Raw genomic sequence first — 27,969 nt, forward strand, 5'->3', positions numbered from 1 at the left:
CCCAGGTGCTTTGCAAGAGCAGCAAGTGTTGCTAAACCCTGAACCATCTTTCTACCCACACGCCAACATTTATTCGTTTTCCTTGTAGGTATTAGCTAAATATTAGTGCAAATTGACTTCAGGACCCTTTTTCTTTTTTTTTTTTATTCTTTTTTAATTAAAATTTCCAACTGCTCCCCGTTTCCCATTTCCCTCCCCCTTCAGGACCCTTTTTGAGGTTGGATTTTAATGAGAATAGATTGAAAGCACACTAAGGATGTGATGAGGGGAGTGTCCAGGAAAAGGACACAGTGAGAAAACCAGAGGCCACAGATCACCGGCTTTATAGCTCACAGACACCAGTCACTGGCAGCCTCTTTTATTCAGTGCTAAGCCTCTAGATTGTTTACACCACAATTAAGCATACCACTCCATCACAGCTCTTCTCTCCCTCTTTCTTTCTTGCCTTTCTTGCAGGTCAGTAGCACTCATGGAATTCTCCTATATTTTCCCATAGCTCATAAGAAAGTATATTTTGTAATATGGACCTTGACACTGGTGAGGTCAGATTAATGTTAACCCAAATGATAAACACTCTGTGTGAACATTTCCTGGCATTAATATTTTTGTTTCTTACTTTGTTCTTTGTCCCTTTCTTCCTTATCGTCTCTGTCTTTACTAAGTAGAAGGTATATAACAAAGACTATCTTTTTTTTTTTTTTGGAGGGGAGAAAAGTATTTTTTAAAAGAATTTCAGACAGCTAGAGTAGAGTTCCTCCCAGACAACTGGAAATGAAGGATGCCCTCACAAGACCTGGCACAAGCCGATAATATTACTCTGGTCACCAGAAACCTCATCTTCATTGTCCAGTATGCAGAGAGACAAGGTCCTGTTGCATGTGGCTTTGAATGTCTGTTTAGTGTATGCCCACTACATGGGACTCAAAGAGTGAGGGGACAGGGGCAGTGACATGGGACATTAATTATGTCAGGATATATATTTTGCAGCTTTCCAAGCAGTACAAGTAAAATTATAGCACCTACTTCCTAGTAACTTGCTCACCTCTATCTAAGCCTTCTTAAGTCTCTAGAATATTTCAACCCTCTTAATTCCCAACAGAATGAATTAAACATTAGGAGAAAGTCTACCAGGTTCCTCTCTCTGAGCAGGTAGTAAATGATTGAAGAGATCCTGATTATGAGAATTTCTAAGAAGCTGATTCTCATGCCTGCCTCTGTGAAGCTCCTTGGGTAGTTGGTGGTTATGACTCACATCTGTTGTTGATTGGCCTGATGCCAGCAGCTCTGGTTCTCTGAACTGGAAAGGAATTCAACTGTGGGGTTTTAGGGGTATGGAGAACCACAAAATGTGGCATCCTGGGCCTCTGGTGCCTCATAAGGAAGCTGCATCTGCTGGACTAAGGAGCTGGACAGAAGACTAAGTCAGCAGCCGACGTGAGCAGTTTCCCAGCACTTGGTCCCCATGTGTCCCCCACTTTCTTCTCTTGGAACAGGGCCCTTCCAGGTCCGTTCGCCAAGCTGCAGAGTCAGGCCTGACTAACGGCGTTAGTGTGGTGCATGCGCAATGCTGAGCAAGGAGGCCAGATGGCTTGGCTGTGGAGGCTGAAGACTACGGAAAAACTATCTTAAACCCCGCTGGCAAGCAAGATGAGAAAAAGTGAGAGTAGGGGCAAAAACTTTTCTCATGTTTTCCTCATTAAAATCACGGTTAGTGAGTTTTGGTTCCACAGTATTTTCCCTCCATGTCAATCTGCACTGACAGTTGAGTTGGTTAGTACACGGAGAACGGGGTCTCAACTTTCATCACCAACTTTTGTATAAGTAGAAATGATGTTCAGGGGCTACAATAAATATATCTAGCTGGAAAGGTAGGGTACCTGCTTTCTGTAGCATTATTGAAGTCTTTGAATTCCAAATAAGGATTTTTCTGTATGTCAGATTCGCTTATTTTACACTTGGTCTCTATATCAACACAAGCTGGGGCTGACTTATTATTCTAGACTATTATCAACTAGACCAGAAGATGAACCACAGAGTTGGAACTGCCAGTGTTTCTTCTCACTGAAGGCCTGTGATCTGAGCATCTTCTTCAAGTCCATAAAACTTGTACAGTCAGTTTTTTCTTCAGAGCTTTGTAGAATCTGTGCAAGTTAAGATCCAGCCGTGATTCTTTATGGTAGAGTTAGCTCAATGACCCTGTGTTTCCTAAAGATACATTACAGTGAGGAGGTAGCCGGATCTGGGGCTAGTTAGAGACTCTTGAATCTTTCTGAGCCAGCACTTCCGAGGATGATGAGGTTGATGGAGCTCAAGTCAATGCTGTTCTGTGGACAAGTCTCTGAGGAAAGAACCCCCGAATGATGTGAAGTAATGGTAATCTTCAGGCTGTGGAATGGGATGAGCCTGAAAAGTGTATCACCCAATCACTCAAACCCCAGAGAATCCTGCCAACCAAACCAAAATAAAACACCCAGGAGTAAGAAGGGAAGAAAGACCTGTTTTGTAAATAATTCAGGCTGATCACTGATGGACGACTGGACGAAGACCTAAGATGTGGAATATAAACATTGTGCAGTAGTAGCTTAATTTAAAAAGCAAAGGCCACATGCACAGGAAAGAGAGAAAGACAGACAGAAAGACAGAGAGAGAGAAAAAAAGAGGGGGAGATTTTATTTTAGAAATAAATGCTTTAGGAGACACCAATGAACCAATGAATGATTTGGTTTGTAACAATAACATACAGAGGATTTTTTACTTGTGTTCTGACATGAGTGGGTTTTGGTTGCCTAGAATAACAGAGAAATGAAAGAAGAAATCTCCCTACAGAGATTTCTGAAGAGACTGTACAAGTTAACTTGTACATTGGTCTTACACTGGAAATGAGAATACACAAGAAGGTCCTAATGGGAGTTATCTTCAGAAGGGAAGTTCTGAGAAATAAAAATAAGTCATGGAATTTGCATAAAAGGTGATAATTCCATGCTTAATAATGGTCATAGTTAATGTAGTTTGGAACATGTAAATTAGCTGGAATATTAGTGAGTTTTCAGTTCCAATGAAAAGCTGGGTGTGGATGCCCATGAATTCAATTAGGGGGTATGCGGTGATGCACCTTGGTTCAGTGGAGTCACTGCGAGGTGTCCTGTGTTTTCAGGCCTGTTTTGAAGGTTGTTCAGGGCTTTTTTTGTATCTGTAGACTTCACTTTCTTTATATCCTGTGCAAGTGTAATGCCTCATTCCGATGATACCAATGACTTACTGCACGCCCTGTCTCAGACCTAATCAATATCATTACCTCACGTAGTTTATAGGATTGAATTTTGAGGCCATAATATAGGCATACACACTTTCTGTTTTCCTTACTATTCTCAAATGGAACCAGATAATGCTCTGTCTGGTTACTTAGCAGCCAGCTGTGTATTACATTCTCCCAGGGACATTTCTAAAAGCTTCCTTTAGATGACTTTGGAAAGGGTAAGACTAAAGACAACACACAGCCTGAAGCTCCAGCTGCTGACTTGAGCACAGAAGGGAGAACAACAGCTAAGAAATATGAGGTTTTTGGCCCCTTTCCCAGAATTGCCAGGCTAAGACCTTGGCAGAGACGCAACAGGAAACTGAACTCTATTTGCACATCCTTTTATACATAGGAGATTAAAAGCTTCAACCTTGAATGATCACAGTTTCTAGAATCATGACAAGGCATTAAAGAAGAGGAGGAGTGTCCCGAGGGAGGTGAGCGGGAGTCTGGCAAGGTAGGTGTGAGGTTGGCAATGCCTTTCAATTCCCTTTGATTAATGGCGAGTATATTTTATTTAGTTCTTTGAAAATAAACTATTCTTATGGGGGGGGGGTCACATAAAGGAATCAGCAGGGCAGGGATCTTTGGTTCCCCAAATATTGGGAATCTTTCAAAGTTGACCCCTTTTGTCCCATAGCTAAAGTCCTCTTTCTATGCCGATGCCTACATAGCTTACAGCTAAAGGAGGCTTATAGGTAATCCAGGATCAACTCAACTGTACAGATGCCATTAGAGACTCAAAGAGGTCTACTGACCTGCCCAAAGTCAGACAGAAAGTTCAAAGTGGAGTTTTGTCTCCCACACGGGCTTCTAGCCCCCCTTTGTGGGTGGTGGGTTCCTCTAGCCTCAAGGTCTGTGACTTGGCACAACCACCCTTCGCTATTGTCTCCTACCAGAACATGCATTTCTCAGGTAAGACTGTGACTCTGATTCCCTGGCTCTTTCCCCAGTTCTCCTAGACCTTGTGGTTTTTAATGGAAGAATGAACATATTTATCCTTGAGATTCATTTAGGAGAACTTGGCTTCCTTGGCCAAGCAGCACTATAAAAACTAACTTCCTGGGAGAAGATCAGCAACACAAGAATGTGTGAACAGAACCCTTCATATTAGTAATTAACTCAATCATTTTCAAGGACAGGTAAAGCTCTATTCTTAAAAGGGCACATTAACTAAGACCAGGGATGAGGGGGTCCCTGCAGGTGTCATGGCAGGCAGGGAAACGATCCACAAAGAGGTGAGAATGAAAACTTAGTTCAGCCTTGCTTAGGCTCGGCCAAACTTCTAGAGAGTGTGATACCAGATGGTTTATTGCCAGAATATTTAAGCACAGGACAATTTGGGAAAAACTTTCCAGGAAATAATCATTCCCATTCCAGGCTTCCAGGTGACAATCATTCCAATTGCAGGTGCCCTTAAAGCTTCAGGTGTGACTACTTGGAAACTCCTTTGCAAAGTACATGCAACCATGAAGGTGGGTTCATAGCTAAAAGGCTTAGAATCTAGTGAGGTCTTTGACCAAGAGAGCACAGAGGTCAGCAGGCCATAGAAAACATGTGACATCTCTCCTAAGGATGGGTTTTATTAACTGGGAGCTAAAGATAAAGATCTAGGGATGGAGAGTCTGGGGTAATCATTCTGTTGGATTTGGCGAGGGCTGTTCCCACAGACAGCAAAGATCGCCAGGTCATTAACAACATTTGCTCTCAACTTTCTGGGTAGAGTGCAGGTATTTTATCTTCTCCATTGAGGAGACACTCCTGAGTGTTTAAAATTCCTGGTTTTCCTAGTCATCTATGGGTGCAAAGACCTCTGTAGTGATGAGGTGAGCAGGCCTGCTTTTCATCCCGCCTGGCTCCCGCATGGTTATCTTAGCCCCGGAAATAACAACACACAAATTGTATTCATTTAAACACTGCCTGGCCCATTAGTTTCAGCCTCTTATTGACTAACTCTCACATCTTGATTAACCCATTTCTATTAATGTGTGTAGCACCATGAAGTGGTGGCTTACCGGGGAAGATTCAGCATGTCTGACCTGGTGGCTGGCTCTATGGTGTCTTACTCACTGCCTTCTTCCTCCCACAATTCTATTCTGTCTACCCCACCTATCTAAATCCTGCCCTATCAAAAAGTCAGGGCAGTTTCTTTATTAACCAATGAGAGTAAAACATAGACAGATGACCCTCCTCCATCAGACCTCTGTGTCCACAACATGGGGAGGTCCTGCATGACAGCATTCCTAAGATAGGCAAGACCCAACTTCCTAAAAATTTAAATCCTTTGCTTAGTTCTTATCCAAGACGTCTGAGCAAGTCTACTGGAAAATGGTTCGTATGAAAATCTTTTTCTTTCTGCTACTTGAGTGAAGTGGAGACATGTTCACTTGGCACAGACAAGGAACCTTAAGGTCAGTATTTATTCAGGGAATATTTTCCCCCAGCCAGTGATGATGTGGCCTTTAGGACTTTCACTATCAATAGCACAGGGTGTAGTGATATTTCAGTTGTGTTTTAATAGATAAAGTTTGCGTGAAGTTCAGAGAGTAAAGCAGCAGCACTGATCAGCCTTACAGACCAGGTTGTGGTGACACACACCTTTAACCCCAGTAGCCACACTAGTTTACCATAGAAACTGGGTGGTAGTGGTGCATACCTTTGATCCCAGCACCTGAGAGGAATATAAGATGGGAGGAATATAAGACAACTCTCATACACAGTCTCATCTAGAGGTTTCCGGTGGCAGGATCGCCATTTCAGGCGGAGGTAGAGGCAAGAGTCAGTGGCTGGCTGTTTTGCTTTTCTGACCTTCAAGTTGAATCCCAATTTCTGTCTCTGGGTTTTTATTAATTGTGCTACAACAGGGAATTAATTTAGAGTAGTCTTGGGAAAGAAGACTCCTGATAAAAGTCATTTTTATGAAAACCATGCTGCCAGTACATTGGATTTGGAAAATGCTAATACTTATTGGCACTGAGCTCCATCCCATTCTGGATCCTTTTGTGTTTTCTAGAATTTAACATTGCTGAGAACTTTTGGGTGCTCATCACAGGTATCCCAACTAACTAGTTGCTGTTTATTCTTGTAATAACCCTGTGAACTTATTCTCCCTAGTTTACGGACAAAGGATAAAATAAAGGCTTAGAGGAGTTGGGCGATCTACTGTAAGGTCCGGAACTAGTGAAAGAAGAATTGTGATTCTCACGATTTTTGTTCGATTGTTGTCACTAGAGAAACACTATGTTATATGTAACTTATGAACCAAATTCGTAAATATGTTCATTTAGCATAAATGAAACAACTTCCCCAGTAATGTTCATATTATGAAAAAAATTTAATTTCAGCACAATGTTTTTATGAATGGTTATCCCATTTATTTTCATATACCACTTACTTATCTGTACTGTATTGGGACTTCTGAGAGAATATTTAAATTGAGGCATGAGACTTTTTGTTGGGACAACAAAGAAGCTTTCATGGATCTGCAGACATGGGAAGACTTCAGACTCAGGGAGAAACTCCTATCCTTTGTCTTGATATGGTCCCACCTTTTGCCCTTCCTGTTTATTTCTTCTAATGCCTTAGAAAAAGGGAAAACATCAGCAATGGGAAGCCCACTCCATCTCAGAGCAGGAGTCAGACTTCCTGTCTACCTAGCAGTCATGTCCTTTGGCCAACAGGACTTCTGAAAGGGCGACTCAGGACCTTTGTGACTCATCATGCCCATCCTTACCCTTCAGCCCAGGCAGCTCCAGATGCCGTTATTAACACGGGAAAGACAAGAAAGATCTGAAGGACCTCAGGGGATAAGGAGGTTGTCTAAGTATAATCATGATGAAACTATAATGAGAAGATCTCAAGGGAGGGGTCCATGCCCCTGGTCACACTTGAAGATTTTAGTTTGCTCTGCCTGTTGAGGGGAGTTTCAACTCCTGCAGTTTTTCTGGATTCCCAGTCATAAAAGTAGAATACAGAATAACCGAGTCTTCCTGTTTTGGTCCCTTGGTTAATAAATATAAGTGACTATGAGCATCCTACCTGGTGATAACAAGTATCATTTCACACAAGATGTTCAGTGATTAATATTTCTTGTCTTAGCTGATTTTCTATTGCTGTGATAAAACACCATGACTTACAATAGAAAGTATTTAATTTGGGGATCACTGTTCCAGAAACACACACACAGACAAGGACACAGACACGGACACACAATAGCAGGCATCTTTTGAAACCTCAAAGTCCACCCCTAGTGGCACACCTCCTCCAGCAGGACCACACCTCCTAATCCTTCCCAAACAGTTCCACCAACTATGGACCAAGCATTTAAATAAATGAGCCGATGTGGCCATTCTCACTCAAACTACCATACTTCTCAAAGGACTAAGTTTGCAGATGTATTCATGTAGTCTTTCTGGAGCTTGTTAATACTAGTTTATATAGAAGAATCTAAAGTTAAACCCATTGGAGTCACCACTACTTCTCAGTGAACATCTGAACAAACGGAAACACCGGTAAGGCTCATAAGAGGCAGACGTCACCTCCTGTAATCTAAAAATGACGACTAATATATCACTACCGTCATCAAAGATGGCGGCGACTGCATCTCCACAGGGAAACACCACAGAGCAATCAATTTAGGCAGACATTAAATGCTGGAGGAGGATGGGATGTGGCCTTGGGCAATCTCCACAGCTCCTCTCACTTTGGTTTCTTCTTCTGTAAAATAGAGACAACAACAGCAGTGGTTGCTGGGAGGACTGAACAAGTGGAAGGAGCAATGACTTTATGCAGATGTTCTCAGAGGCTGCAGGCCGCACTATTAACCTCACTACTGGTAACTGGAGTGACTAATGATTCCACTCGGAGGGGGTGTTTTATTTTTAACTTCTTATTGTTGAAAGTCAAAAAGGTTTTCTTTTTTTTTTTTTCACCTAATAGGAAATGAGGACAGCCGCTTGCAGAAGGTGAGAACCGGAAGAGACCTTGGCTGTGTCAGGCCCGTCTTCTTCATCTTACAAATGAGCGTGAGAGCAGGCGTGTTGGGCTCAAGTTCTCACAGGGCAGACGCAGATTTGGAATAAGTCACAGTCATGGGGGTTTCCTTCCCGTTTGTCACAACTCTTTGTGTACAATTCAATCCTGTCTAATTCTTTGTCTCTCACGGGAGCTGACTCAGAAACTGACCAGGACTCTGTCCTGCATCTATGGAAGACTGACCAGGGCTGAGCAGAATGAACCATCACTGCTAACATGTAAAAACACTTTTAATAACTTGGCTTTTGCTTTACAACATTGTCATACCGGTAATGTGCTGGCTAGGTCTATGTCAACTTGACACAAACGAGAGTCATCTGAAAGGAGGGAACCTCAACTGAGAAAACGGCTCCTTAATATCTGGCTGTAGGGCATTTTCTTAATTAGTGATCGATGCAGGAGGGCCCCGTTCATGGTGGGTGGTGCTGTCCTTGGGCTGGTGGTCCTGGGTTCTATAAGAAAGCAGACCGAGTAAGCCATGAAGAGCCGGCCAGTAAGTAGCGCTCCTCCATGGCCTCTGCATCAGCTCCTTCTTCCAGGTACTTTTCCTGTTTGAGTTCTTGTCCTGACTTTCTTCGAAGATGAACAGTGATGTGAGAATGTAAGCCAAATAAACCCTTTCCTCCTCGAGTTGCTTTTTTGGTTATGGTGTTTCATGGGAGCAATAAGAAACCCTAATTAAGACAAGTAACTTATGTTGAAAAAGACAGAAATGGGAGATGTCTTGTCTCTGAATAAAAGTGAGAGGAGAAGCTGCCTGGCAGGCTCTGGTCATTGATCCATTTATTCCTTAGCAGAGTGAGCCAGAGGCCCTGTGGTGCGGGGCAGGGGTTACCCAGGCTGAGATGAGAGAGGGGAGCCTGGCTTTGCTCTTTCCCCAGCTTTGTGCTCAGTGTGATGCAAGGTCCAGCAGAAGTGCCCGGAATCCAGAGTGGGGATGGAGGGTTTGAGATTCTTTAGAAAGAATCAGAAACCACAAACTGAGCTTCAGGCAAGCACTCTGACTTCATCGAGAGCTTTGTACTCTCACAGCATAGAAGAAACTACTTACTCTGCAAACCTTGAAGGAGCTTGCTTTTCAGTTGACTGGCAGGGACTTCCTTAGCGGGGGTGTGGGCTGTAAACACTGGGTGGGAGTGCGCGTGGTGGCTTTCAGATGTTAGGGCTTGTGGAGGAAGCTCTGAGCCAGAGATGGGAGAGCCCGGTGCTTTTGGTCACCAGCTGATCTGTGGGGATGGGGAGATCACTGAAGTCCTTTCATTTTGACAAGCTTAGTGAGAGGGGCTGGGCAAAGTGACGATTAAACTCCCTTCGCTTCTGACGCTGAATGAAAAGAGTATGGTAGCGTGGTTAGGGTGCTGAACCCAAAGGCTTCCATTTCTCTTCCTGCCCACACGGGCCTTGTCCCGGAGCTCTCTCTCTCTGATTTCAGTGATCCTCTGGTCCACGTGGAATCGTGCTCTTACTTACAACTCGCTGCATGAAGCCTTAGTCACTCTTTTAGAGGACTGGAGCAGGGGGTCCTTTACTCAGAGTTAAAGCCAGATGTGACATAGACACAGCTGAGGTCTTTATGCGGAGGGGACGCCTTTGATGTGACAGCACTGTGACCACACACCCAGGCTGTGTCTCCCTGGCATTGCCCCTGTGGGTGGTGGCTTCCTTCCCATTGCCTCGTCAGATGACACGGAGAGGGAAACGAGTGCCGGGGCTTTCTCTGGGCCTTGTGGTTCCAGAAGCCCTGGCACCTTAGGCTGGGTACGGACTGTAAAGGCATCCCCGTCTTTATCCGAGTAACCCCGCTCCTCTGGTTACCTCTGTGCCTGGCACTCACCGGGGTGCGCATCCTTGATTTCAGGTCCATTGCTTATTAAGGCTGTTTGGGGAGGACGCTGACCTGCAACTGTGGACGAGGAGGAGGCTGTATCCCTGGGAGACTGGTGTCAGCCTGGGATGAGGCAGGGGAGTAGGTCACGCTCTCCACATTCTTTCCTTCTGTGGAGGACAAGGTGAGCTTGTCGGTCTGTAGAATGTGGTCAGGTAGAGAGGGAGAGAGGCAAGGTAGGGGCTCAGTGGCATGCACTCCGTGCATTTCCTACCTGTCGACAATTGAATTCTGTCTTCTTTCTTCTCGTGTGCTAAGTTTCCATCTCTTCTGGACCCATCCATGCTGCTCCCCAGCACTTGCCCCTTGACAGTTTGTGCCAATCAGTCCCATTTCATCGTTCAGTCTTAAAGAAACAACAGTGCCTGTCAAAGAACTCTTAGCAAGATAAGGGAGGGCCCTCCAACTTACAGAAAAGCTGCTGCCCTATCCTAAAACTGGACGAAAAGTTAATTTTGCTGGAGGTGTTTAGAGAAGACAAACGCCACCAGGCTGTCTGTGTGGAAGTCCCACTGTGCTATTGCCTTTAGTCTACAGCCATAGAAAGCTGCAATCTCACCACCCCGGGGACGCCTTCTCTGAGTCTCCCTTCCCTCTCTTCCCTCTTTCTTTTTCCTTCCTTCTTTATTCCCTCCCCTTCTTTCTTTTTCCTTCTCCCCCTCTTCCTTTATTCTTCTGTATGAACATTATCACCATGTAACAATTACCTTTAAATTTAATTTAACATTTATTTCCACTAAAATATAAACTCCCTGAGCTTTCAAAAGCCACATTCCCAGGACTTAAAAAAAATGTACTCAGCACACAGTAGGCACTTAATAAATTGTTATTAAATTAATGAATGAATGAATGTTGTTACATTCCATGAAAGCAACTTTAATCTCCAAAGGTCTATAGTTGAGATTGATTTTTCTCTCTTAATGATTTGTTGTCATAGTGATATATTTATACTGACATTTCTGTTTCTGAGAGTTATAAATACTCATGAGGCTTGCCCTTAAGCTGGGGAAGGATAATTTAAGCCTCTCTATTGTATCATATGCATGCAGGTGAAGAGGAAACCTAAGATTGCTGGATTTATTAGTTAAGCACAGCACTTGAGATCTGACCTCACTTTAATGTATACAGCTGTTACATTCATTCGCCTTAACTTACTTTGTCCATCACCAGGTATTCTTTCCAACTGAGTGGCGTGCTGGGCAAGCGCACTGCTCCCCTGACTGATGTCTGCTCAGGAGCCCTTGGGTATGTCTAGGCCATGTCTCTGGGGAGTCCTTTCCATGTTTGTTCCGTGCTACTGCATGCTGCTACCATCATAAATGTGTGTGTACAATATCTGAAAAACTTTAAAGACCCCAATAGAGTTCCTGTTCTTGAGAAGTACCCCATCAAGTGGTGGTGGTAGGGTGCAGAGCTGTTAGGAATCACACACACACCCCTTTTGGTACTGGGGATGGAATAGTGTTTGTTTAGGAAAATGAGTTATTATAAATTTTAATTATGAAATAGCAGGCTCTTGTGTGTCTGTTTGGGGGAGGAAGTGCAGAATTCCTTACGAAATGAAGTAGAAATATACAACTTTCCTCTGGCAGCCCAAGACACAGGATATACGGCTCTGGGACTCATCCATAGAAAGAGGCGGTAGAAGGGGAAGCCATGCCACCCTTCCCCCATTTGACATAGCCATCATCTGGTGTTCAGGGAACATAGGAGGGCTGAGGGCTGCCCTCTCAGAGCCTTGTCGCTGGTGTTTGGGCATGTTGGATTGTCAGAGTGTCACAAAATCTTGTCACAGCCAATAGCCTGTTGTTAGTGGGTAGTCAATCTGAGGCAAAGCGGCTCAGAGGACAGAGTGAGCACCAGTCTTGTGCCCCCAGCATCAGCATAGGGCAGAGCACATGGCTCTTATGGTGTTGGGTTTCTCCTGTCAGTGAATATCTAACATGCTAGACTTTTCCAAATAGCAGAGTTAAAGAAAGAATAAAACAGAAACAAAACAAAACAAAAAAACAAAACAAAAAAAAAACAAAACAAAAGAATCTTGCCACCAAGTACCTGTATTCCACAACTAGGCAGACAGGAGAGGCATTTTCTCTGCCCCATGTTGGGCTGACACCCACAGCCAGACTGCCTATCTGAGCAAACAGGAATGCACAGATAGGTTAAGAGTGGCTGATCCCCATGTAAATCGTACATTCAAGAAAACCACAGTCTTACTGGCCTGCTGTTTACATAGATCTCAGTGGTTTTCAACTGCTCAGAAGTAACCCTGAAGCCGGCGGTAGTAAGAGCCCTCAGATGCCCCGGTAATACTGAGCAGAGCCTGGCTGTTGGCCCTCAGTGTCACCTTGGAACACAGGTTTTCTCTGTATGAACGTCTTCGTCACTCTACTCTTACTGTGTGAGTTAACTACAAGTGTTCCCTTCTATGAAGTACCTGAGGCTCCCCAGGGTGCCCGACTGCCAACCTGAGATGTCAGCACCACATCTTCTGTGACCCCTGAAAGACAAGGTGTAGAGGGGCCTCGTAAGGATTGAGGCTGAGACAATCGCATGGAGGCACTGTCTATACCTAACATGTCCTAAGATTCCTCTTGGCAGCTTTTTCTTCTCCTCCTTCTCATTCTCCTCCCTCCCTCCTTCCCTCCCTCCCTCCCTCCCTCCCTCCCCTCCCCTCCCCTCCCCTCCCCTCCCCTCCCCTTCTCTCTCTCTCTCTCTCTCTCTCTCTCTCTCTCTCTTTCTTTCTTTTAAAAGTTTTTCCAGACAGGGTTTCTCTGTGTAGCTTTGGCTGTCCTGAAACTCACTCTGTAATCCAGGTTGACCTCGAACTCATAGAGATCCGCCTGCCTCTGACTCCCGAGTACTGGGATTAAAGGTGTGTGCCACCACTGCCCAGTACCTCTTGGCTTCTTAATCTTGCTTGGTTTTTCAACTCTGGATTGAGAATGATCTGCAGAAGACGAGATGAACAAGGAAGAATATTCTTCTTGGGCTTCTGCACAGGGCTTCCCTGGCAGCCTGGGTCTCTTCCCCTTTCACACCCTGCTTTTTCCTTGGCGAACTTGCACCCAAGAAAGTCAGCTCTTGTTTACAGCTGTCCCACTCCCTCTTTCTCATAGGAACATCCCCCCTCCCTTATTCAGGGAAACACCCTAAAGTTTTCTTTCTCTTCTCTCAGCTTCCCAAGGCAGGCATTACAGGTATGCACCACTATACTCTGGCTCAGAGGAATCTCCTTCCAAGCACGGAGGCTTGCTGTGCCTGCCTCCTGGTGATGCGATGATTAAACCACATCTGCAGTGTGACCAAGTCAGGCCACTAGAGAGGCAGCAAGGTTTCATTTTCTTCCCTAGAAGTAAAAGTTGATACTGTTACTTCATTTTTAATTAGATGTACATGCTGGACCATTTGCTGTGACGTTAATGGCTAATATAAAGAAGATTCATTGGTTTTTCCAATGCAATCAAAAGAAACATCAAAGGAGGAGATCGATGTGTGTGCAGTGGCTGGGGATGCTGTAATGATTGTTGTGCTTGCTGCAAATTCCCTCTGGGCAAAGTTGGGCAAGGATAATTCACCTTTGTGTAAAAGCACAGCTCAGCGAGACATCCTCTCCCAATCTGAGTCATTTCCTGATCTTCACTGAGTTTATCTGTCCTCCTCCTCCTCTTCCTTCTTCAGAGTCACCTATGCTGAGTTAGGAAAATATTGTAAAATTTTTTAGATATGCCAATTGGTTGTCCAGTGCCAATGGTCAGTCCTGAAAACATACATACAAGGAACATTTATGTATATACAAGTACATTTATTCCTACAATAATAATTGATGAAAAAGAGGGTTTGAATTGGAAGAAAAGTGGGGAGGGGTATATGGGAAGAGTGGGAAGGAGGAAAGGGAAGGGAGAAATGTTGTGATTAAAAAGCAAAGATACCACAACTATATCCCAGTTTATGACAAACTAAATTCCCACTGACTTTAAAAAAGGAGAATGTTTGAATTCTTTTAACTTGCCCTTTGGAAGCTGAAAACCATAATCTTTGAGGTCAAACAGGTCAATTAATAATAAGAAATAGAGAGTGCAGGAAAAACTTGAAATTGAGCTCGTGGCAGATAAGAAAGCAAGAATGGGGTCCCCACAATGTTTGCGTGCATCCAGGACCTACATTTCCAAAGACAGTGTTGAAAACAGCACCCTAAGTACTGATTACCCCTCCCATGTTACAGGGACCAGACTGCCCTGAGGAAATTCAAGTTTGCTTGCCCTGTGTAGTTGCTCTTTCCAGTCAATGCTGTTGCCCTTCACTTGGCCCCAATATCTATTTATCCATGAATTCTGAAGAATTTAAGGATGCTGTGGGTGGACACATTGTATGTCATTACAGAGTATGTCATCAGGGTTCCCATGAAGGGTAGAATGGTGCTCACTGCCAAAGGCAATCTCTCTGGGTTTAACGCTTGGTCTTTTCATGTCAGGCTGACTAGCTCTTGGTACATAAGTCTAGGCATTCTACTGTGTATCCCACCCTGAAGATTTACTGAAGAATGACAGATGTGGTCTCCTCTCTCATGGTGCTTATGTTTGAACATCACAGCCAGTTATCACTCAGATATCTGCATAGTCAGTTCCTTCATCACAGCAGCGGTGAGTATCCAGGAGACACAGAAAGATCCTGAGAGCTTGGTGCACAGGAGAGGTTCTGGCTAGAAGGGATGGCAGGCGACCATGGACTTGGCAGTGAATCTGCTGCTCACTGTTCTCACCGGCAGACTGACTTTAATGGATTGCATCCACCTGCTTCCTTTGTTACTTGGCATCCCCTCTGGTTTGGCCAAAGAGATTCAGGTGGAGAGGGGAGTCTGGAGGAACAGAAAGTGAGGTGCAGATTTCATTCTGCAGGGCTGGTGTTGGCAGAAGCTGCCTTCCTCCACTGAGAATATGGCTATCTCATAGTCCCTGGTTTTAGCGAAGTTCCTTCTGGCTCCATTTCAGACCCAGGGTGTTGCCAGTTCCTGGCTATTTCACCATCCTTATTTGGTTTCTTATTTCTTTTTAAATATTTATTATTGTATGAGGTTTTTTTTTTTTTTTTTGCCTGCATGTGCGTCTGTGTACTGCACACATCCCTGATGTCCTTGGAGGCTGGAGTTGTCACTAGAGCTCCTCGCATTAGAGTGACAGGTGGTTGTGAGCTGCCCTGTGGGTGTGAGGAATTGAGCCCAAGTCACTTGGAAGAGCAGCCACTAATTTTAATCACTGAACCCACTCTCCAGTTCCGTTTATTGGGTTTCTTACACCCCCACTCTGGTAGTTTTCTGTAGCTAGGTGGTTTAAATTTTGTCTCATTTCTGCAGTCTAAATGTCTGAAGTCAGGGTATTAGCAGGATCACGACCCTGGGAAACAGGGAGGAGGCACTTTCTGGCCTCTCCTTGCCTCCAATGTTTTGCTGCTAATCTTCAGATTTGTTTTCAGAGTACGATACAAGTGGCTTTTGGTTCCCAGCAGGACCCTTGTTTCAGTCAAAAGCCCCAAGCACCCAGGTCCCGCTGCACGTATTCCTACCTGGTCTTTGAACTTCACCAGACTCTCCCATTCAGCTCTGTTCCCAGAAGCCTCAGGTTTTTCTAGCCATATCTCCAAAATCTTCCCCATTCTTCCTGGAAACTGGTTTCAAAGGCTTGTGAATCACACGGACGAGATACACAGCGGTGGACAATGGCTCTGCATTATGGTGCCAATCTCTGTATTGGTTGATTGTCTTATTGTTCAGACCAAAGCCAAACCAAGCCAAACCAAAATAAACATCTTAGAAGAAACATCAAGGGGAAGAAGGATTTATTTCGTCTTACAGTGTGAGGGAGCAGCTCATTATGGTGGGAGGTGCGGCAGCAGAAACTTGCTCATATCTGGGTGGTTGCTGGGCAGACAGGGTGGTCTGGGAAAGAGTGTTCAGTTGGCTTTTTCAGTGAGGGACCTTAACCTATGCAGTGATATTACCCACATTCAGAGTCAATCTTCCTTTTTCAGTTAAACCTCTTTGGAATGCCTTTGATACACTCAGACATGTGTCTTCTAGGTGACTTTAAACAATGTCATATTGTCAGTAGAGATCATCATCTCATTGGGCCTTCAGGCTGTAGTTCTGAAAGTCAGGCCATCATATCACAGGACCTCCCATCCCCTCCTGCCATCGTAGGAGCTGCTGACCCTTCTGTGTAATCCGTCACGGGGTTGTCTTGTTTCTCTATTAGTTTCAGATGGGCAGTGATGCTGTAAACATGTGGTTAACATATCATTTTCAGAGTCAGCGTGCTTCCTCTGAGGACCAGACCAATCAACTGAAGGATGAGAATATGTTGGGGGAAGACACTGTCTTGCCTTCTTTCAGAATAGAAAAACTCTAATCCCTGTCCAGTCCTCACTTCTCTGTAATCTCAGGCAAGTCTTAGAACCTGTTGTTCAATTAAATTCCTTGAACTCTTCCCCAGTTTTCATTAAGTTTAACTTTGTTTTTAATGAGGGTTTTAATATGCATGTATTTATGGTGTACTAGGTGATGTTTGGAACATGTTTACATGGTGTTATTTTTAAATCGGGTTATATACATCCCCTGGAACGCTTGTTATTTGATATAGCGAAAACACTGAGACTCCTTTTTGCCGTTTTGAAATATGCAGCAGGTAGTTGCTATCCACAGCTACCCCACTGTGCAGCTGAAAGCCTTACCTCTGTCTGACCATGACTTGGAGTCAGTTAATCAGCCTTTCTCCATCTCTCCCTCTTCCCATTCTCACCTGCCTCCGATAACCACCGACTTCAATAAGATCAACTTTTGAGATTCTTTAGGAGCCGGATCATTGTGTGCTTGTCTTCTGTGTCTGGTATGGCTTCATTTGATAATTTGCACAGACTGCTGAGGAGCCGGCTGACTTACCTCTGTTCACAAGCCCCAGACTCGTCTGGAAGTGGCCCTGGAGCTTTCCTCACTGCCTACCCCAGTTTCCAAGCCGAAGTTGTGCTGTCGTGGAAACACTGAATTGAGATTCTCAGCACCTGGGTCTGAAACTGACTCATCTCTTACTCCAGATCTCACATCACCAGGCTTCAGTTTACAGGACAATTAAACAGGAACGATTCTCTTCTGCATGGGTGTTGGCAGTCATGTTGCAGATGTGATCAACAGTTTGATCTGTGTTAGGGACTAGCTTCTCAACAAGAAGGTCCAGGCTGAAGTCTGTGATCCAGAGGCAGAGCAGTAGCACTAAGGGTAGGGTAGCACAGAAAAAATTAACCTTCTTCACCATGGTGACCACAACAATCTCTGGGAAGACTTGGCTGACTGAATCCCCACCATTACCAAGAATGGAAAGGTGAAGAATTTGCGTTGCAACTATTTACTTCTTCTAAATGAAACAAGTGCATCTAGCCTTTATGAGTCAGAAAAACTATCTGGCTTGATTCCTGAAAGAAAAAACACAGTAAAAGTAGATAGAGAAACTGAGAAACAACACTCTTTCTTAGTGCTGTTGGGAGAGAATTGCCATCAGTTATCTTGCTCAGCTGTGGACCCGGTGTACAACAGTATCAGGTGTGGGAGGTTCTTCTGTCTATGTGTTACTTTTATTGGTTAATGAATAAAGAACTGGCTTGGCCTATAGCATGGGAGGAGAAAGGCGGAGTCAGAGAGAAGCCATGGAGCCTGCCGGGGACAGACGCTGGAAACTTTGCCAGTAAGCCACTGCCACGTGGAGATACACAGATCAATAGAAATGGGTCAAATTAATATGTAAGAGTTAGTCAATAATAAGGTGGAGCTAATGGGCCAAGCAGTGATTTAATTAATACAGTTTCTGTGTGATTATTTTGGGTCTGAGATAGCTGTGCAGCCCAGATGAACAAGTGGCCTGCAGCTACAAGTATCAACTGGCTAAGTGAGGTGAGTCAGCTGGTACAATAGTGGCAAGTCTGTTTTGGGGGTAACCAACTTTCTGACAGATTTGACGCTTACTCCACAGGTGAGACTTCCTGTTTGATACTGTATGCTTAGTCAAAAGCCAGTGGCTAGGGAGGTCATGTGTCCTAATATGGAAGCTACTGCTGTTGTTTTGCTAAATGAACAGGATGTGTCTGTCTTATTGTTTTCTAAATAACTATGTTTCTATTCATAGGGACTACATTTCTGCTGCTGTCAGCTTTGGTTCAGGCCAGAGAAACATCTTTTTGTAAGGGTCAGTAGTGACTTCAGAGACTCAAAGTTTAGAGAAAAAACCGCTGTTGAAAACCTTGTCATAAGGGGACATTTATAACGTCTCCAAAGCTCAGGAAACATCATGGAAGGAGTCAGAGGAATATAAGAGCCAGAGAAAATAGGCATGGGGAAGCAGTGTGGATCACCGACTGCTGGACATGACATGGATGCTGCATTCCTGAATCCACAGCAAATACGAGGACCTGCACAATATCTCTACAAGCCTAGGTCTGTCATGGAAAGGGGAGGGGCTTGTAAGACCCATCATGGTCTGTGGTTTATCCATAGGGAACAGATAATGGGGCAAGGAGAGAGACTGTCTTCAGTGGTGTAGCCAGTGGTAAGATGCACATAGTTCTGTAAACAAACTCTTCCCTGCTCCTGTAAACAACCCTAATGAAACTCATTGGGCCGTAGAGAAGAAAAGAGAAGTAGGGCTAATTGGGAAGAAGGAGGGAACTGTTGGGAGGAGGAACACAAAAGAGGGTAGTAGGGATGAATATGATAGAAACAGATTACGTACACATATAAAATTGCCATAATGAATCATATTATTGTGTATAATTAACATATGTGGATAAAAACATTTTTTTTAAAAAGGAAAATGAAGAACAATGTTAGAATATTAAGGGATTTGAGACCTGAGTGTATGATTATAGAGCCATTTTCTCAGGCTGGGTCTGTAGGGAAGACAATGTTTCCAGCTTTCTGGGTTCACCAGGCCCAGGAAATTATACTCTTGGGATTCTAAAGTTCCAAGGTGGCTCCTACTTACAGGGCAGGGCAGCAGGAGGACAAATGGGCAGATGCCCTGTGTGGCTTCCTCTAAGAACTCAGGGGTTCTGTTTCTGGGACTATTTTCCGGCCTGTCTTCCCTTTCCACTTCCTCTACTCCCATCACCTCCTCCTCATTTCTTTTCCTCTCCACCTTTACCACCTCCTCCACCTCTTTTCCTCTCTTCCTCCTCCTCTTCCTCGTATTTCACATTTCAGAGACTGGCCAAATGCTTCTGGCTTGCTTTCAGGTTGTATTAGTCAAAGTTCTCTAGAGAACAGAAGTTATAAAATGGCCCCAAATATATATAAATTATAATTTATATTTATTTATAATATATTTAATATATATTATACAATAAATATAATTTATGATGTAAATTTAGAAATATATGTCTTTATAATATATTTATAATCATATATAAATATCTATATACAATATATATGATAAACTATATATGATAGTATGTCTTTATTTAGGCTTCCAGCAGAAGATGTAGCCCAGACTAGAGGTAGATTTTCTAAGTTCAAATGATCTGGTTTAGAGGTGTGTCTTCCCAACTCAAGGTCTAGATTAAAGGCATGTCTTTTCCCACTTCAAGTGGTCTAGATTCAAGGCATGTCTTTCTACCTTAAAGATCCAGATTAGAAGTGGACCTTCCTACTTTAAATTAAGCAAAAATCCCTCACAGATGTGACCTCCATATGTGGGTCTTAGTTAATTCCAGATGTAGTCAAGTTGATAACCAAGAATAGTCATCGCACAAATGAAGAGAAAATAGCTTGAGTCAGCAGGTATTCTGTCCCCAGAAATAACCTCACTGTCTGTACAGTCTGAACCTTTTCCCGTCTGCTGCAAACTGAGCATCTCCTTCATAGAATAAGGCTGAACTGGTGAGAGGAGATGTTAATGTTCAGTTTCTGACTGCTGTTAATGCTTCTTTGGCCTCTATCTGTGGGTACTTCTTTAATATTTTACTGCAATTTATCTATTTATTTTAGATTTATTATTTATACACCAAGGCAGATGTTTCCTTGGGAGAGAAATAAATTATGCCAAAATGCCAATTATCAGTCAGACAAAAACCCATAGCTGTAGCACGGACCTTAACAGAGTGTGTTATTGCATTAGTTTTGTTTTTAGCAGCAGCTAAGTGCTTACTGTACTATTCTGCCCATATCAGGTACCCTATAACCGTTGTTAAGAACTAAGGAAAATACAAAACCAAATAAACATAATGAAAGATGAATCAGCAGAATGGACATAGAGATTAAAAGAGGAAAATCAAACCTAAAGTACAAGAAGACTTAGTGGAGTGCTGTAGAATTATCCTCTGAAGGATGAAGTAGAGCAAACTAAATATGAAAGGGACTAGGGCAGCTTGGTCAACAATAGGGAAGTGGAGGGAACCTGATGAGGCCATCAGCACAAACCACCCATGATTTGACACCACACTGGGATATCTGGGAATCTTAGGAGTTACTAAAGCCTGGGTGTTACCTCCCTGGAGTCTCCTTCGTCAGTCTGGGGCAGGTTCTGGGAATTCAAGATCTTAAAAAATTCCTTCCAGAGGCTGGGTAGATGGCTCTGTGATTAAGAGCATTTCCTGTTCTCCCAAATGCCCTGAGTTCAGTTGTCAGCACCCATCTGGGGTGGTTCACAATCACCTGAATCTCCAGCTCCAGGGGATCCGACGCCCTCTTCTGGCCTCAGTGAGCACTGCACATGATTAGTATATCCCCTCTCTCAAAAATAAATCTTAAAAATAGCTTCTCTCCATGCACCCATGAAATATAGACAATAAGCAGTATGGTTACCTAAACAAGACCTGCGTAATGACAATACCAGTTGATGTGCCAACGTGCATGAGGAAAATTTCACAAAGTCCCACCCCTAGATGAAGAGATACAACCAACCAATTAATAGCTGCCGAGGGAGGGAAAATCAGCTTTCTCCAGAGACAAGCTCTCAGGTAGGTTATCCGGTCCTGTGTTCAACTCTAAACACATATACATATGCGTGACACTAAATGTATTCTACATACATATCTGTGTGTGTGTGTGTGTGTGTGTGTGTGTGTGTGTGTGATGGAGTTCCTGATCCTGGGGAAAAGGCCACAGGCTCAATTCAATTATAATTGAAAGATTTATTAATTACTACCAGTAGGACAACAATCTCTGAGCCAAACTTGAATTGCTGTGAGAAGAGGAGCGAGGGAGGACTTTTAAAGGTGAAACCCACAAGAAGACCTTGAGTATCCGCACAAGCAAGCTTGTAATTCCTGACTTTTAGCAGACCACAGTTATCCCAGGAGATTTGCATAAAGAGTGATGTGTTCGGTTCTTGAGGTAAACATTTCCTTCAAGAGACTGGCAGATTACTTTCTGCTTTCCTGCAATTTCATAATTTCATAGAGAAGATTTTATGTCATAGGATGTCAGTTTTATGCCGTTTGGAAAGAATGTGAAGTTCTTTTTGTTTATTTAATATTTATACCAACCTCAGTTCCCTCTCTCACACCCCACCTCTCCTCATCCTACCCCCCAATCCACTCCTTAGATTGGGGGTCTCCCTTGTGGTGTCAGCAAAATCTGACAGACCAAGTTGAGGCAGGACAGGGCCCTCCCCACTGCATCAAGGCTGAGCAAGGTATTTCACAATAGGGACTGGGCTCCAAAGGCCAATTCATGAACCTGAGATAATTCCTGGTCCCACTGCCAGCCCCCTCCCTAACAGACCAAGCCACATAACTGTCACTCACATTCAGTGACAGGGGAGGGGCCTGGTCTTGCCTTTACCTGGTATGTCAAATTTTGTTGATACCCCAAGGGAGGCCTTGCCCTCTCTAAGGAGTGGATGGAGGGTGGGATGAGGGAAGTGGGATGGGGGGAGCAAGAGAAGGGGACGGAGGGGAATTGGGGTTGGTATGTAAAATGAAAAAAATTAAATAAACAAAATGAATTTCACATTCTATCCAAGTGGCATAGAATGTGCCCTAGTTCCATCCTACGCAGGTCCCCCAACTGACAGTTCATAGTCCGTGAGCTCCCACTAGCTCCGGTCAGCTGTTGCTGTGGTTCATGTTCTTTACCTCCCTGGTTCTTATGATCCCTCCTCCCTGTCTTCAACTGAACTCCAGGAGCTCAGCCCAGTGCTTGGCTGTGGATCACTGCATCTGATTCCATCAGTTACTAGATGTAGGTTCTATGACGACAGTTAGGGTAGTCAGGAAGTTCTTTTTTTTAAAATAAACTATTCGTTCTATGTATGCGGGTGTTTTGTCTGTAGAAATGTCTGTGCACCGTGTGCATGCAGCGCCCATGGAAGCACAAAGAAGGCATTGAGTTCCTTTGAACTGGAGTTACAGACAACCAACTGCCGTGTGGATGCCGGGAGTCATACTTGAGTCCTCTGGAAGAACAGCCAGTGCTCTTAGCAGCTGAGCCACTTGTCGAGCCTAGAATGAGGAGTTCTTTCTGCTTCTAGAAGCCCTCTTTGTTTTCCCTGTTTTCTGGAAGCCCGAGGAACCAGGGGAACTTCAGACAGAACCCAGAGTAACAACACTGGAGGCTCTCGTGCTGCTGGTAGATGAAACAAGTTTTTATTGATTGAAGGCCAGTTATCACGACTAAACAAAATGTGATTTTGTACTTCTGCTCAATAATATCCCAGAAGAGAGGTAAAAGCTGGAAAAGCTTGAATGAGATGCATAGGGCTACTGATTTCTAGAGAACATGATAGGCTCTTCCTCTTTGCATCCGAGGAAAAGCTCACAGCTCAAGGTTGGGAAGTCAAGGCATCAGAACCTTAAAGCAGCTGGTCACATCCTATCCATGAACAGGAAGCAGAGATGATGAATGTCTGTGCCATGCTGCCCAGTTCACTTCCTCCATTCCATACAGTCTAGGCTCTCCTGCCCAGGGAATGGTGCCACCCACGGTGGATGGGTCTTCCCAGTTTAATGAATACAATCAAGACAGATCCTCCACAGGCACACCCAGAGGCCCTCCTCCCAGGTGACACTAGATTGTGCAAGTTGACAATCCGCACCGACCACCATGAATGTTTTCTCCCTCCTCTGGTGGCGAGATGAATAAAAGGAGAACCGGCTGCTTTAGGAAGCTCGCATTCTGTAAGTAGAATTATACAGCTGTGGACAGAGACGAGCTGCACAGACCGTGCATCCTTCACCTCTAGTCGTCCTGTTGAGCACAGGCTGATGACACCGCTGTGCTCCCTCGGGAAATGCTCCACTTCATCTTCCTTCAGAAAGCAAGTAACAACTCTTTATTTTTCAATCCAAGGGAAAGGAGAAAGGTGTCGGAGCCTCTGTGGGAACGCCACCCTCCCACTTGCCACATATGGGAGGGAATGGGGTGACCCTGCCTTCTGGGTAGTGCTTCAGATGGCAGACTGGGAAGGCAGATGGAAAAGGACTTGTCCTCTCGTCCTTGGACCAGGTGTTGGAGGTTCTGACCCTTCGTGCCCGTGGTTTCCACAGCCGCCAACAAACATTTGTGTTGTTTATGGTTCCACAGCATGCCCAGATCTGGGCTCTGTCTGAGCTAAGTATACCTAGTAGTTTTCAATTAGTTTTATTACAGATTAGAAGGGAAAAAGGAGTGAGGCTGAACGAACGGCAAGATGGAGTTAGAGTTAACTGAGGACATAAAGGGAGAAAAACACGAAATCCCTGGGGGGACTTTTGTGAAGACAGACGTGTCGTAAAATAAAACGGTGCCTCCGAGGGTAGCCTTGGGACTAGGTGAAGAGAGTTTCCAAACAGAGTAAGCGGGAAAGTTGGTATTCAAGTGGCAACTTGGACTACAACAGCTCAGATCATTACCACCCTGTGTCCTTGCCATGTCTCAAAAGCTTCAAGCACTCTGCATGTGCCACTGTCCCACTGCCATGGCCTGTGTACCCCAGGTGCTCTCATAGGGTCTGTGGGATTTGTAAGGAGCTTTGATGGTAGGTAGAGACGGGTTCGGGGGCAATGACAGGTGCACACAACCTGTAACGTTCAGCACAATTAGAGATGCCATAGTGAAGAGAGGTTGTTTTCCAGCTACCACTGCACTGTGTGCTGTGCACTGCTGTGCTGGTACCTAGTTTGAATGCTTGTGCTGTTATATACATCATGCACATGACAAGTTAGAGGGCTCTTAACACTGAGCTGTGTAATGAATGCTCAGTATGAGTGAATGGAAAGATTAGTGAATGGGAGCACAAGCTATCCTGTTGGCAGGGCTCTAATTGCAAAGTCATCCGAGAGTCAGTGTGTGTACTTACTTGACCGAGAAGTGACTCTGGGAACTACCAGAAGTGGACAAAGGAAATACCTCAAGACTGCCTTTGCGTGGAGGACAACCTCGGCATCCAACAAACTGAAAAACACTGGGAGGGGACTCAGAATCCGTGACAAAGAGCACAGCGTCCGTCTCCCCAGTGGCAGTGTCCAGGCTGCAATGGGAAGTTTGGGGTGCATAAGTGATGATCCATGCCAAAGAGATAGACCAGAAGAGCACAGGGACAAAGGACTTTAAAAACTCACATGACAATGGTTTCTTTCAGAATACCTTATTTTAAAAAAGTGTCGACTCAGTTTCCAGAACCGTGACCCAGAGGGTGCGCGGAGAATCACAGCTGTAGAACGCCACTGTTACTGTTGCCTTGATTCACAAATTACTGTGTCCGCACTGACCTGCAGAATATCTGGGGACTCTGCTGGGCCCATCACAACACCACTGTTGGCCCACAGGACTCCTCATTGCTAATAGATATTATAGCACAAACTGTTTATCCAGGGCTAGGTACAGAAGGGACATAAGTAGAAAGGAAAATAAAATTTAAAATGCTATTGCAGCCGAGAAATGTTTATTTTTGCAACAGAGATACAACCAGGCAAATATCCTCTATGCTGATAAAGATTAAACTCTGAGTTCCAAATTCATAGAAGCTTAAGACAAACCTTTTTTTTTTTTTTTTAATGGCAACCAAGGTGAAAAAATTAGCCAATAACACATAGCTGTTCAAAGGGAAACATGAACCAGGGACTTCTCAGCTGGCAATCAGGGACCTCCATTCATATGGAGGGATCAAGTGTAAAGATGTCCTTAGTTTGTATCTGGACAGCCCAGTTGAACTTGGGCTGCCTGGCATCTGAGAACCAACTGGCTGTGATTAGTACAAGAGGACGTGGGAGGATGGGATCAGAATTCAGAAAAAGTGAGGTTGCCATGTGCTGTTACTGGAAGCACTGGGAGACTCTTTTCCTCCTGATCCAGGGAGTTTTTCTCTTTGGCTTATTTCTGTGGCCTCAGGTCTGAATCAGGAAGCAGCATCATGTGGTAGAATTGAATTGCTGCCTTGCTTAAGCAGGAGGGATTTAAGAGAACCCAATATTGTTTCCTTCTGTCTTTTCATGTTGGAGTAGAGAGTAGATGTGAGTGGACTGTGGCAAGGAGTGGGTCATCTCTCTTGTTCCACGCCAGCTCAGGAGCTGGGGTGCAGGAGAGAAGGTGGGCCAATCTCTCTTGTTCCACACCAGTTCAGCAGCTGGGGTGCAGGAGAGTAGGTGGTTCAGGAAAGCCATGCAGCCCTTTTTATACCCACAGGGGATGATGTAGCTCAATTTAGCATTTTAAAGTCAAGCATTCACACGCCAATGTGCTGTTTCATTTGATACTGCTCATTTAGAAACATACGAGAATGTAGCATTATTTCTTTAAATAAAACATTCTCGTTTGTGTTGCCTGTGTCTCGATGATCCCTAAGGCAGAAGTTCAGTTCAGACAGTAAACTCAATATATATATTTTAAGCACTTACTAATAATGCACTGTGGAAACTGAAGATGGAAGACCAAAGCTTCCTGCCCTGAGGGGTTTATAAATTGGGGGCAGGGCAGGTGAAGGAAATAGCATGAGAGAAAACACGTGAAATAAGCCAAGATAGGCAGGTACTTAGGTGGTGCTGTTGAGGGCAAATGCTATCCTTAGAAGAGAGTTTTACATTGGGAATATAAATTCATGAGCCATGAGCACATCTGTGAAATTTAATGCTGTGAGAATGAATGGGATCACTCAGGAAGAGACAGAGTAGGGGGCCCCGTAGGAGCCCTGAGACTCTAGACCTCCAGAGAGGAGTAAAAGCCACCGAAGGGAACTGGCAATGAGGGGCCTACGATGGAACATCAGCAAAGTGCGGCGTCTCGGAAGCTAAGCCTGGGAAGCATTTCCAGGAGGGGCAGATGTTCCACAGCTGAGAAGTGGTGTGACAGCCAGCTACGTACGAGTCATGTGTTGGGCTTGGGCCAGTTTTATTTTATTTTAAACAAAGCCATGTGGGCAGAACCCATGTCTCCCTTGCTCACGTTATATACCCAACCCTGGGCACAGCATTTGGCACAGTACAGATTGCAGGATACAACTGTTACAAAGAACAGAGAAATGTGAACTAGTTTCAGGTATTTGTAATTTATCCAATAGCATTTGCAGGTTCATGATATGGAGCTGAATCTCGGCAAAAGCAGTCACTTCCTTTAGAGGGCTATATAGACCTGTTGGCCTTGTGTGTAACTCAGTTCGCTTTCTCATCTGTTGTTCCTTGCTCTGTTACCAAGGCTGTGTTTGGAGGACAGGAATTCAGCTTCGACTGTTTTACAGCTCAGTGTGTGACCCAGCAGCAGGAGCATTGTGCTGGCTCAGTGCATGTTTGAGGGATGAGGCTCTGCCTCTCTGTAATCACAGGTTTGTGCATTTTAATAATATGGCTTCTGAAAATAGCCAAGTGGAGAAAAATAACCAAAAGGCTATGTTTATTCCAGTTAGGGGTCACTGAGAAAGATAACAATCATATTAGACTCCTGTGGTTTCCACAGAGCCACTGGACTTCCTGGGAAGGTTTTACTTACCTGCAGCACGGAGACATCTTAGACCTATGGAGGACCATGTGCCCTGCTCTTGTCCTATGTGCCTAGAATGTGCTCTTAAGGATGTCACCCAGCGGGTAGGAATCAGTAGCCTCTGAAATCTTTAGATTCCATCTCAGGGTCTCTAAGATCACTCAAACAAGGCCTTACTGCATCCTAGAGTCTACAATGAAGGCCAAATTCTGAAAGATGAATCCATTTTTTTTAATACGGATACATTTATGTAATTTTTAGGTTCAATGAAAAGCAAAATCAAATTTGGTCCTTATTCTCTTGGAACTTACAATCTAGAGAAAATAGGCACAATGAAATTAATGGAATACCATCCGAGGTTACAATATGAAAGCACTAGGGAGGAAACAGTCTGAATTTGCCATTGAGCTCATGATGCCCCGGAGAAGCAAGAGTCAGACGAGGAGAGAGAAAGCCCTGGGATGGGGTAGCACATGCCTGGACCCTCTAGCAACATCAGGAAGATATATTAGACTGAAGCACAGTAAGGGAGAGAAGGTAGAGCAGAGCTGCACAGGGAGGTGAGGGGTCAGACTGCGCCATCTTAGGGACTTTGAAGGCTTCAGCTCTTCCTGTAAGTAATGAGAAGTTGCAGGAGAATTTCTAATGAGAGACATGACACACTCATATTTGCATTCAAAAGCTCACTCTGGTACTAGAGGCTGGATAGTTTATTCAACAGGTCATAGGCTGCCTAAACACCAGCTGAGAAAGGGTGACGTTAACAGACATGACAAAGTGAATGAGAGAACACCCACAAGAACTACAGGTGAATATGGAATTCTG

The 27,969-nt window shown here is 44.3% G+C and overlaps 2 gene segments (V, D, J or C); both read right to left on the minus strand.

Moving 5' to 3' along the window:
• The window catches only part of LOC130885019 (T-cell receptor alpha chain constant-like), a 463,384-nt gene that overhangs the window by 112,077 nt on the left and 323,338 nt on the right, over positions 1-27,969 (minus strand).
• Positions 1-27,969, minus strand: part of LOC130885018 (T cell receptor delta constant-like) — a 179,394-nt gene that overhangs the window by 34,471 nt on the left and 116,954 nt on the right.

The sequence above is a fragment of the Chionomys nivalis genome, chromosome 12, assembly GCF_950005125.1.
Source record: "Chionomys nivalis chromosome 12, mChiNiv1.1, whole genome shotgun sequence".
NCBI lineage: Eukaryota > Metazoa > Chordata > Mammalia > Rodentia > Cricetidae > Chionomys > Chionomys nivalis.